The sequence below is a fragment of the Mesoplodon bidens genome (genome assembly GCF_964165515.1).
Source record: "Mesoplodon bidens genome assembly, chromosome: 4".
In the NCBI taxonomy this organism is placed as follows: domain Eukaryota; kingdom Metazoa; phylum Chordata; class Mammalia; order Artiodactyla; family Ziphiidae; genus Mesoplodon; species Mesoplodon bidens.
In genome coordinates this window covers 125,506,085-125,518,337 of record NC_138160.1, presented here as the reverse complement: position 1 = coordinate 125,518,337, position 12,253 = coordinate 125,506,085, and positions in this window count along the sequence as shown.

Sequence of the window (12,253 nt, the reverse complement as noted above, 5' to 3'; positions counted from 1 at the left end):
ATTGAAAACAGGAAACGGTTGAAGTGGTCCAGGAAAGTGATGATGAGACCCTGAACTGGAGATGGAGGAAAAAACTGAGGAGGTAAGATCAATATAACTTAGAGAATGACTTGATGAGAGCAAAGAGAAAAGTTAATAAAGATGCCCAGGTGGATAGCTAAGACGATAAGCAATGGTATGAACAGAGTTGGAGACTAAAGGAATGGGAGAGTAGGGTTTAACGGGAGGAAAAGAGAAAGATGAGTCTAATTTGGGACACAGTGAGTGTGAGGAGCTAGTGGGGCAGCCAGGTGAAGGGAGAATCCCAGCAGGTATCAAGATAAAAAGATCTATGTCCAAGATGTCATTGATAAGATGGAGAGTTAGTCACTAGTGTGTCCTGGCCTTTCTAGAGAGGATGACACAGGGAGAAAGTACAGTGAGACTATGTTAGCTGAGGAGTAGGCCCTGGGGAGCAGTATGTTAAGGAATAGACAGAGGGGGTGGCCACCCAAAGCAATAGAGAAGGAAGCACTGGAGTCACGAAAAGAACCGGAGGCAAAGGATATCATGGAGATAAGGGAGTAGAGTTCCCTCACTGAAAAATGCAGCTCCTATAAATCTATATTAAAGTACAAACAAACAGAAATCCAGTATAAAAGTGGGCAATGGACTTGAAGGCAATTCACATAAGATATCCAGAAAATCAATGAACATAAGAAACGTGCTCTACTTAGGAATCAGAGAAATGTAAATAGTACTGTACAGCCACAAAATGAATGCAAGTAGAAGGGCTGACACTAACAAGTGTTGGCAAAGCTTTGGCACAACTGGAACACTCATACACTGCTGGTGAGATTATAAATCCATCACTTTGAAAATCAATGTGGGGACTTCCCTGGTGACGCAGTGGTTAAGAATCCACCTGCCAAGGCTAGGGGACACAGGTTCGAGCCCTGGGCTGGGAAGATCTCAACTACTGAGCCTGCACTCTAGAGCCCACGAGCCACAACTCCTGAAGCCTGTGCGCCGCAGCTACTGAGGTCTGCATGCCTAGAGCCCGTGCTCTGCAAGAGAAGCCACTGCAATGAGAAGCCCGTGCACCGCAACTACAGAAAGCCTGCGCTCAGCAACGAAGACCCAACACAGCCAAAGATAAAAAATTAATTAATTAATTATGTTAAAGAAGAAAGAAAAACAATGTGGCACTATCTAATAACATTGAAGATATTCATTCCCTATGACCCAACAACACATTCCACTTCTAATGATATACCCAGAAAATTTATGCACATGTACACCAAGAGGCAAATTCACAGCAACACTATTTGTAAATGCTAAAATTAGACAAGAACACAAATGACCACCAATAGAACGAAACAGTATGTTCCTCTCACAAAATGGAATTCGATAAAAAATGAAGGAACTACAACTTTGGACAACAACATGGATGAATTTTACAAATATGAGGTTGAGTAAAAGAAACCAAACAAAAAATATGTGCTTCGTGATTACACTTACATAAAATTCAAAAGCAATTAAAAAAATTCACAAACAGGCAAAACTGAACTATAATGTTTAGGATGAATATTTGGGTGGTAAGACCATAATGCAAAACAATCGGTTATTATATAATTAAGGACAATTATTATCTTTGGGCAAAAGAAGAAGGTGTCACTAGGAGGAGGCATTCAGAAGAATTCTGAGAAGCGGACACAAAACCAATTGACCATTTCAAAGGCTTTCCATTTATAATTGTTCACTAAGTTTTCCATTTGAGCTATTCAATTTTCTCTGTGTTATATTTCACGTTATAAAAGATTTTTTTTTTAATGCTAGAGAAGGACTCAAACACTCTAACAGTATGAGACTGTTTTATGTTGGGGAAAACAGCCCCAACTACATGTCAAGAGCCCTGGAGGGCACCAGTGAATCACAACACAGGACAGCATGCTTATAATGATGACTGTGAGTATCAATAAAATATCAAGCTAATTCTGTGTTTGCTGCTGGACAAGGCAAGAAGCGTGAAATTCATAACAGAGAAAAGGAAAGTTACAGAGGCTACAGCAGCTATAGCCGAAAGAGAACAAGTGCTCAACCTGGGAGTTGGGTGTAAATTCAAATTCTCTCCTTTCCTTTCAGAATTCTTCCTCATCCTTCTATCTTCAATGATCGTTTTCTTAACTGTCCCAAGAAAGAATAGCCACTGTTAGTGCCCAGCTTCTTGTGGGGATTAAGCATACAATCAAGAAACTAGGGGGTGGAGACATTACCTTCCCAAAATATCTTGGTACATTACTGGAATATTTCCATCCAATATTTTCATTTACCTCATTAAATAGGAAAATGTACTGAACAGACCATTATTAATGCAGCCAACATTTGTTTTCACTACCCAGAATTCTGCCCTCTTTCTTACAACAAAATCCCTAGATATCTCTTAGGGTAGACCACACTCTCCCAACAACCGGCCACATACCTTGAATGAACTGACCTCACTCCTAGCTCCAAGGATGGAGCATGGGACCTGAGCCAAGCCAATGAGCCCTGGCCACCGTTCATAATAGATGACCTAAGTCAGGCCAGTCAGGGCCAGCATGGCTCAATTCTAGGGCTTTGTTTGAGCAATGAGAGAATTGAACATGTTCTTTGTTGATGAATATGAACAGAAAGGGATTAGGAACAGGAAAAGCTGCGGCCGTCTTGCCACCATATGAAGCCTACGAATGGTAAAATCCAATAGAGCAGAGGCGGGGTTTAGAGCAGGAGTCAGTCAACTCTCCCTATAAAGGGCCAGAGAGAAATATTTTAGGCTTTACAAGCTGTACAGCCTGTGTTGTAACTACTCAACTCTGTCATTGTAGCGTGAAAACATCTATTTATAATACATAAATAAATGAGGGTGGCTGTGTACCAATAAAGCTTTATTTACAAAAATGGGTGGAGGTGGAATTTGGCCTGTAGGCCAGAGTTTGCCAACCCCTGGTTTAATGCATGGGTTCTAGAAATAGCGCATAGACTCAAATCCTGGTTCTGTTATTTGCTCAGTCCTAAACAAGTCACTTCATCTCTCTAGGCCTCACTTGCCTCATCTGTAAATGGAAATAATAATACCACCTACCTCCTAGACTCATTATGAAGATTAAATGAATTAGTAAGTATAAAGTGCTTACAAGAGTGCCTGGCACACTGAAGTGCTGCATGTGTTAGCTGCTATCACCTTTATCATCATGATCACTGTCAACAGTGCCAGAAAAAAGAAACCCAGTCTTGTATCATTGGAACCCAAGATCAAAATGGGCCAAAGTTCTTAGCCCAGGCTATTCAGTTACATGAGGTAATAAATTCCTTTTTTGCTTAAAACAGTTTGAGCTGGGGCTTCCCTGGTAGCGCAGTGGTTGAGAATCTGCCTGCCAATGCAGGGGACACAGATTCGAGCCCTGGTCTGGGAAGATCCCACATGCCGTGGAGCAACTAGCCCCGTAAGCCACAATTACTGAGCCTGCGCGTCTGGAGCCTGTGTTCCACAATAAGAGAGGCCGCGATAGTGAGAGGCCCACGCACAGCGATGAGGAGTGGCCCCCACTTGCCGCAACTAGAGAAAGCCCTCGCACAGAAACGAAGAGCCAACACAGCCATAAATAAATAAATAAATAAATAAAATTAATTTTTTTTTAAAAAGGCAAAATTCCTTTAAAAAAAGAAAACAGTTTGAGCTGGTTTTCTGTCTTATAACTGAAATTACTCCATCTGAATAAATGAATGAAATCTGGATAGGAATGACAATTACCTAACAGCTGTGATGTAACCTCCCTCACTTCTGTGCCCATCACAGACATCACCAATGGAACACAGCTTTTTCTCTCACTAAACCCAGGTAGGGCCTCACACATGGCTGTGAACTGAATTGCATCCCCCCCTCCAAATTCATATTGAAGCACTAACCTCCCAGTTAATGGTATTCGGAGATGGGGCCTTTGGGAGGCAATGAGGGTTAGTTGAGGTCATGAGTGTGGGGTCCTCATGAAGGGATTAGCGTCTTTATAAGAAGAAACATCGCAGAGATTGCTTCCTCCCTTTCTCTCCACCTGCACACACTGAGGAAAGGACACAACACAGTGAGAAGACAGCCATCTGCAAACTTAGGAGAGGGTTTTCACCAGATACCGACCCTGCTGGCACCTTGATCTCAGACTTCCAGTCCCCAGAACGATGAGAAATAAATTCCTATTGTTTAAGCCACCTGGTCTATGGTATTTTGTTACAGCAGCCCGGGTCGATTAAGACGGACACGTTTTCCCCCTCAAAACAGGACCTAAGCAGTCTCTCTCAATCAATCAAAGTCAGTATGTGAAATGAAACCTCTTTATCCCCACGTTAGGTCATGAATTCTACGGGCTGATCCCAAGTAATATTAATGAGCTTTGTAAATGTTCTCTTAGTGTATGCTTGTGTGAGAGAAAGAAATTTGCCAAAAGAGCTATACATTTTTAGATGTGTGGTCTCCATTTCTAACTTCTCATTTATGAGTCTCTATTCCATTTCAAACCCATATACTTTAAACTGCCTGCAGGAAAAAACTGGAAATCATCCTACATTTCTTGTTTCTTTACCAAGTACATTTTCTCTTAGAAGGTTCAACAAATGCTGTTTGCATGAATGAGGTCAGCAAAGGCTTCGAAAGAACAAGTTTCTCCTCTAACCCAGGAAGTGATAAAATTAATAGTCCTGAAAATGTAAAGTGTCACTGATGAATGTAATGTCCTTAATCTACAGCAGAAAAAACAATTGCATGATTAACTTGATTTGTTTTACTTTCATAGAAAGAGGGGCTTTTGAATTCAGAATGCAAATGAGCCAAGAACCTGGATACTTTTTTTTTCTTTAAAAGTTAATTAGCTATAGCTAGGAATATCCTATCCTTCCCAAATTCTTAACCCACGTGGTGGGAATACCACTACCAGCTCCCTGAAAACTTACTCAGATGCATTTCTTCTTCTCAAATCAACAGAGATACCATCTACTCATTAAAAAAGGATTCCTAGTAATTCTACAGCTATCTATGAACTGTGTAGAGCAGTGGTTCTCAAACATGAATGTGCATCAAGATAACCCTGAGGGCTCGTTAACACACACACTGCTGGACCCATCCTCAGAGGTTCTGATTCAGCAGGTCTGGGGGGGGCCTGAGAATCTGGATCTCTAACTGGTTCCTAGGTGACGTGGGTACTTGGCTATAAGTGATATCTCTGTATTAGTTGTCTATTCCACAACACAAATTACCACAAACTTAGTGCCTTTAAAAAACACAAATGTATTATCTCACAGTTTCTCTAGGTCAGGAGTCGGGGCATGGGTTAGCTGGGCCTTCTGCTCAGGGCCTCCAAGGTGCCAGAGCTGGGGCTGGGGTCCTCATCCATAATTACATGGGTGCTGGCAGACCTCATTTTCTTGCAACTGTGGAACTCATGGAAGCTGTATCTTCCAGGCCAGCAGGAAGGCGTCTCTCACACTGTGAATCTCTTCTGACCTCAGGAAGACCCAGTCCCTTTTAAGGGCTCGCCTGATTAGGTCAGGCCCACCCAGGATAATTTCTCTTTGGATTAACTCAAAGTCAACTGATGAGTAACCCAATCTCAGGAGTGCTATCCCATCATATTCACAGGCTCCACCTACAGTCAAAATGAGAGGACTATATCAGGGGGAAGGGGAGGGTTGTACACCAAGAAGTTCAGAATCATGGGAGCTGTCCCAGAATTCTGTCTACCCCAACTCCTATCATAGTACTTAACCTCACAATATTGAATTATAAATTTGCTTATCTATCTCTCTATTGAAAAGTGCTCATTTTGCGTCAATGTCCTCATCACCAAACACTGAGTGCCCAAAGATATTCCATAAACACCAAATGGCCAAACTAACTGCTGAATTCTGTACTCCTCATGAAGACCTCCTAGTGAAGACCTTTTCATCCCTACTCATTTCAACATTCTTAAGTTGAAAGATTCTAGACATACAAATGGCCAGTAGGCACATGAAAATATGCTCAACAACACTAATTATTAGAGAAGTGCAAATCAAAACTATAATAAAGTATCACCTCACACTGGTCAAAATGGCCATCATTAAAAAGTCTACAAATAACAAATGCTGGAGAGGGTGTGGAGAAAAGGGAACCCTCCTACACTGTTGGTGGGAATGTAAATTGGTGTAGCCACTATGGAGAACAGTAAGGAGGTTCCTCAGAAAACTAAAAATAGAGCTACCATATGACCTAGCAATCTCACTCCTGGGAATATACTTGGACAAAACTATAATTTAAAAAGGTACATGCACCCTTATGTTCATAGCAGCACTATTCACAATAGCCAAGACATGGAAACAACCTAAATGTCCATCAACAGATGAATGGATAAAGATGTGGTACATATATACAATGGAATACTACTCAGCCATAAAAGAGAATGAAATAATGCCATTTGCAGCAACATGGATGCAACTAGAGATTATCATACTAAGTGAAGTAAGTCAGAAAAAGAATGACAAATACCACATGATATCATTTATATGTGGAATCTAAAATATGACACATATGACATATGTGTCATATGAAACCTAGCTATGAGACAGAAAGAGAATCATGGACATAGAGAACAGACTGGTAGTTGCCAAGGATGAAGGGAGGTGGGGGAGGGATGGATTGGGAGTTTGGGATTAGCAGATGCAAACTGGTATATATAGAATGGATAAACAACAAGGTCCTACTGTACAGCACAGGGAACTATATTCAATATCATGTGATAAACTATAATGGAAAAGAATATGAAAAAGAATATATATATATGTATAACTGAGTCACTTTGCTATACAGCAATAGTTAACACAACATTGTAAATCAACTATACTTCAATTAAAAAATAAAATAAAATAAATAAATAAAATATAACTGTCATCATTATTATTCATACTGATCATTTGAACACTGACTATATGCCAGGCATTGTGTTAGATGGTTTGCAAGCAAACACTCTCCTATAATGTCCCATGAGAGGTAGAGATTATTTCTCTTGTTCACTACTTTACCAGTGTCAACCCAGTGTCTGGCCACTTGTGCGCTCTCAGTGAAATGGCTGTCAAATGAGTGACCAACAACCCTTGGAAGAAGCTATTATGCCCATTCAAAGATGAGGAAACTGATGCTGAGAAATTAAGTATCTTGACTAAAGACACACAGAGAGGCAGGATTCAAACACAGCTGCTTCACTCCAAAGTCCACACCCTTAAATATTCATCTGTTTTGCTCCACTTCTCATCTGTGTAATTCCCATATCACAGTAACTTCTGGCAGTTTAAATACTGGACTTAAATTGGCCTAAGTCTCTTAAACCAAAGTCTTTCTTTGTGTGTACCAGTCCCAGTTCTTACAGGTATCTGCCTGCTAAGCAAGTCTGTTTCAAGAGAAGAAGATGGGAAGGAAGACCACCCATTATAACCAAGGCCTATACTCATGTAAGTTTATACCCCACACCCTTTTCTTAGGTAAAGTAAGGAAAAGCACTGACAAATTCATTTAGGATGTACTCTATGCCTCTCCCCTACATGGTAATGGTTTTTGAAGTCGTCACCATCCTGGAAATATCTCGACATTTGCTTGACTAAACCCCAAGTGGACATTTAAAACCCTTCCCATGAAATAGAAAATTAACCCACAAAACATTTGTGTGGAAAGCATGCAATGGCTTTAAGAGTTAGTGCCATCTGGGAAGTTGTATGCTCAAAAAATATTGGGGTATAGGAATAGAAGTAGGCCGGCAGGAAGTATAAACATGATGGTAACTCCCCCAAAAGACTCTGGTGAGGACAATCGTGACACAAGCTTATGACTTTTCTCCTCTGTGCTGTCACACATTCACAGTCACCTTCCAGAGTCCCTGGAAACCAGGAAACCCAAAACTCCTTATGATACGTTTTCAAGAGAGATAGAAGTCAATAGTGCTGGAGACCTCCCTTGTGGACACATTCTGGGGTATTGTTGGGCTCCCCCCTTAACTCTGTTCCCACCCACATGGCCACACCCCTGGCTGCCATGTTTTTACCCTGTGCTGCCATCTAGTGGCCATAGCTGCACAGACCAGAGTATTGTGTAAGAAGACCCTTAAAGCAAAGCCTGACCCACACTGGGGTGAGTTGGGGAGCTAAGATCACAGGGCACTTTGGTCTGGTTTCCTATAGAGGGGTGCAAACTGGAGAGCTGAGGGGAGCTGCTTTACAGTTGCTATGTGCACTACAGCCATGCCTACCCACAAGCTCTTTGTTAACAGCCCATGAGGAATTAAGTACAGAAATTGAAAATAAGCATTTAGAAACCCTTATAGAACTTTGACAAAAATAATTTTATGACTGTGATATCTAAGAATAAAAATTAGGGTGTATTTCATTTTGGCATAAATAATTTTTACTGTGTTTTGGCACAGACAGTTTGGGAAACACTGGATTTCAGAGAAACAAACATAGATCTGCAGACAGTAGGGGGAAAAAAAGGGCAGAGGCAGATGTTTCTGAAGGAGGCTTTGGTTCCAGTCCATTCCTGAGGCTTGATGACACCCATGTCATTAGATTAAAAAACATTCCTGAGTCCTTGTGATGAATATTCCTTTTCTGCTGAAGCTTGCTCATGTGATTTTATGGGCCTTGAAACTAGAGTCCTAATGAATATATTCACACCACTCTCTGGGGAGAAAAAAAAAAAAGCCGTACTGGTCTTTATCCTAGTTTTCTAAGAACTTCTCCTAACCTGAGACTCCATCAAAGCAAGTCAAAGCAACAATCATCTTTTCATTCTCATCCTTGGCTAGACCATTAATTCTAAAATAAAATGGTTCTTTATGTAGGAATCATGGAGAAGAGAATAAAAATGGTTGAAACAGAGGAGCGTTAGTCAACAAATATGTAGAGAGAGCCTACTAGGTGCTCTCACTGAGTGAACAGGTGTGAGCAGGTGCATGCAGGTTGCCATATGGAGTTCACGTCAGAGTGGGAGGAGAGAGACAGCCGACAACTAAACAAATAAATCAATAAACAAGATCATTTCAGAGAGCAATACATACAAGGAAGGAAATTATATATGACAAGGAAAACAGACCAACCCCTCAAAACTACCAGCTAAGACAAGGAAGAAGCTGAAGCAGAGAAGAAAGACCAATAATTATAATAAATACCATGTATCAAAAACTAACTCTGTGCCAGGCCTGCTAAATTTTAAGTACCCTCACATCAACCCTAGGAAATGCTGTTGTTATCCCCCCTTTACAGATGGGGGAAAAGTGCAGAGAGATCCCGTAACTTGTCCAAGATAGGAGTTAGGAAGACATGAAGGCAGGGGATGAACCTGAATATATCTTACCCCAAAGCCCATACCATTAACCACCCATGGAGAGTAATAGAACAAAAAGGTGAGCCTCAGCAACATGACTACAATTTTCTTTCTTTTTTTTTTTTTTTTTTTGGTCATCAGAACAGTTAGGCTCAGCCATTCTTGCTTCTTGGCAAACCAGGAAATCCCTTCACATACACATTCCTTTCTGAAACCCAAATGCAAAGGCCTCCTACTCAGTGAGACTGGCTGGTATCAGTTAGTAGAAACCAACAGTAGCCAAGTGCTTTGGGCCACATAAAAGCTTTTTCTTGTAATTGAAGTATAGTTGGTTTACAATACTGTGTTAGTTTCAGGTATACAGTGCAGAAATTCATTTATATATACATATATATGGATAAATATATATAACATAAAAGCTATTTTTGCAGGAAGCATCTCACAAAACAAAACAAGAAATAAAGTTGGATCTTAGGACACTATTTCTCCAAGAAGTGGCAGGGAATTGCTGTAAGATGTCTCTGAAAATCCATCAAATGTACAAATAGCATGGACTTAAGTTGAACAATGATTCAGTCAGTCATTGAACATCTGGACTGGATTTCCAACAGCCAGAAGAGCCCAGGGCTCAGATATTTGTTTATAGATGCTAACCAATCCATCACAACCCCACCAGCACTATTTAAGCCATGTCCGCCTGCTCTCCAGGGCTTACCTCTCTCTCCATCTCTCTCATTCTCTTGATAGGTTAGTGCATGTGTTTTCTAATAACAGTTTCAGGTGATTGAAGTCATCCATCTTTCTGGACCTTATTGGTAGGCAGATTCTGAATTTAGGTCCCGATAACCAGCTCCAGGCAGATCGCCTGACATCCAAGCAATGAGCAATGAACACATGAAAACTGGATGCCTTCAGGTATGGAAAAGATTTATGGAATGGTGGCTCTAGTGCAATAAAAAAAAATCCATTCCAACTTCACTATTCTAGAATTTGTTGCAATCTAAGATAATTTTTATTGGATTTACCTGTATGCTGCTTGTGAAACAAATGTACACTAAAGCAATTAATATTTTCAAGTAGTTTAGTAAAATTAGCTTTCTGCAAGCACACCACATGCTATTCATCTAAGAGTTATAGTTGGCCAGATTTCACTAATAATAATAAGTGCTTGCTATACATTAGTTTTCTGTCAGATCCCATCAGGCTAAGGGTTACCACAACCCTATGTTGTAGAGAGTATTATCCCCACTTTAAATAAAAATAAAATTAAATTAAGGCTTAGAAATTAAGTTTTTACCAAGGGCACACCAGGCAGAAGCATGATTCAAATCTAAACTCAGGAGGCAGGATCAAGAGTAGGAACAGAGTGGGAAGACCCTGAGCTCCTGTTCCCCCATGAACACATCAAAACCACAACTACATATAGAGCAATTCTTGCTGAGAATGACCTGAAGACTAGCAGAACATCTCTTGACCACCAAGGCTATAAAGAAAGAACCACATGGAGTCTGGTAGGAGGGGAGGAGAGGGGATCAAGTCCCTAGTGGGTGACTCAGAAGGGGAGGGGGATATCACAGGCTTAAGGATCTTCCCTAAGAAGCAAGGGGGTTGAGTGCCAAATTAAGTCCCCCAGCCCTGGGGCTCTGGCACTGGAAGGATGAGCCCCCTTGGCTGGTTTGAAAATCAGTGGGGCTTACTGGAGAGCTGTAAGAAACCAGAACTTTGCTCTTGAAGACGATGCACACAGACTTGCTTGCTCCCAGTCCCAGCACAGAGGCAGCAGATTAAAAACTGCCTGGTACTCTCATCGGCTTAACAGGACTGCCCCAGTGCACCCCCACCCCAGCCCACAATGGGTTTCTGCTCCAGCCCCTCCTGCTCTGGCACTTCTCCTCACTAAGGCAGAGACTGCCATCACCCCAGGGAAAAGCCCAGCTCCCTCAGGGCTCCTGCTTCAGCCCCATCCCCCAATAGGGCAGCAACCACTACTGAGCATGGGAGAAGCCCAGGCTTGCACCTGGCTTTGGCTCTAACCCCTCCAACTCTAGCCCTACCTCTCACAAAAGCAGCAGCTGCCAGCACACCCTAGGAGAAGACACAGCCTGTGCTCACTTCAAATCCAGCTCTCCCACCAAAGCCACTGGGCACACACAGACTGCATAGGGATGCTCCCACACAAGGACACACCTTCAAGACTGACCCGGATAGGTAACTGTCTTGCCTAATTTCATAGAGACAAACAGAAAAAGTCAAACAAAATGAGAAGACAGAAGAATATGTTTCAAACGAAATAATAAAACAAAACCCCAGGAGAAAAAATGCTAATAAAATGGAGATAAATAATTTACTTCATAAAGAGTTCAAAGCAATAATAATAAAAATGCTCACTAAGCTAAAGAAAATAGAGAAACAGAGTGAAAACACCAACAAAAAACTAGAAAACATTTTAAAAAACCAATCAGAGCTGAAGAATATAATAACTGAAATGAAAAATACACTAGACTGTGTAAATTAGGTGATAAAGAAGAATGCATAAGTGACCTAGAAGATAGAAGAGTGAAAATCATCCAATTAGAACAGCAAAAAGGAAAAAAAAAAGTTTTAATGAGGATACTTTAAGGGATCTCTAGGACAACATCAAGCATACTAATATTTGCATTAGAGGGGTCTCATTAGAATGAGAAGACAGAGAGAAAGGGGCAGAAAATATATTTGATAAAATTATGGCTGAAAACTTCCCAAACCTGAAGAAGGAAACAGATATCCAGGTCTAGGAAGCACAAAAAGTCCCAAACAAGATGAACTCAAAGAGACCCACACCAAGACATATCATAATTAAAATGGCAAAAGTTAAAGAAGGAAAGAGGATTCAAAAGGCAGCAAGAGAAAAACAAAGAG